Here is a 1,455-nt window from a genome sequence, read left to right as displayed (position 1 = left end):
CTAGCCATCATATGCATATTTACTGTTTTCACTAGCATACTTTAACTTGTTATATTATGCTTAAAGTAAATATTGATACTTATGCATACTCAATAGACATTTAGTAGAACATTGAGAATAATATTCTTGAAAAGTATATACTTTAATTTTAAAAGTTGAAAATATAAACATATCATTTATCATATTTATGAAACATAGACAACACAAATCATATCACTAAGTAAAGAATATATATATATATATATATATATATATATATATATATATATATATATATATATATATATATATATATATATATATATATATATATATATATATATAATTTGGGCTTACATGGGCACTAGGAATATTTTATGGGTTATTTTTAATTCATAAAATATTACATAATATTTTTTAAAAAACTATAAATTATTTTTAAAATAAAAAATATAATATTTTTTAGAAAAGTACTAAGGATATTTTTAGAACATATATAGTGTTTTCTTGATAAAAAATAATTCATAAAATACTGTAAACAGTTGAAAAAAAAATAGATTTGAACAAAAAATAACTTTTTAATGGGCATTTTTTGAACATTAGAAAAAGGGGTGATGGTTTAAACAATTTTGAAAAGTATCTCATGTAGAAAAAAATTAAAAAAAAGAGTTTTTTAGACAATCATTGATTATTATATAATTTTTTTTTATCTCTTATTAGTGTCGGACTAATCGTCAACCCGTTTGTACTTATAATAATTGGTGGATAAGTAATTGTGCCTGACCGTAAAAGGTCCAAACGCATTTATGGCAAGTATAGTCACAAGTTATTATATGACCTGACATTTAACCGTATGTTAAGTTGGTTTCTTGATTTTTTTTTTCTGCATTTATGGTACCAACTTTCATCACATTTTTTTGGTCCCGAAGAGGCTGTGTGAAGTTATGGGTTATAAATATAGCTCTTAATTATGGTGGGCTCCTTCTCTCGTATAACTTACACCTCTTTCTTTCTTTCTTACTTTTCTACGAAGAAGATAATTAATTAAACATTTCTCTGACAAAAAAAATGATCACATTAGTTTTGATGATGATATCCATTCGGAGGGTTAAAAAGAGTATCTCTGTTTTGTCTCGATATAGTTAATAATATATCGATCAAAATTTAATACCAAATATATCATGTCAACAGTGTAAATTTGAGAAAAGAATATGAGAGTGAGAGATATATTAGTATAGACGTGAATATAAAATCAAAAGAATTCAACATGTTGTTGAAGAGTTGAAGAAGAAGAAGGGCATACTTGAACCGAGGAGGAGGACTGCATTGGCGATCGAGGACGTCGGAGACCATCGGCATGGGTGGCGTAGGCCGAGGCGACAGCCGTCGGCATGGCAGTCGGGAGGAGTGCACGGTAGACGGAACATTATTACACCTAAATTAAATACATGAGATGCTGTACGAACTCCATGAATA

The sequence above is a fragment of the Musa acuminata genome, unplaced genomic scaffold (assembly GCF_036884655.1).
Source record: "Musa acuminata AAA Group cultivar baxijiao unplaced genomic scaffold, Cavendish_Baxijiao_AAA HiC_scaffold_1138, whole genome shotgun sequence".
Lineage (NCBI taxonomy): Eukaryota > Viridiplantae > Streptophyta > Magnoliopsida > Zingiberales > Musaceae > Musa > Musa acuminata.
Note: the sequence above shows the minus strand (reverse complement) of the source record.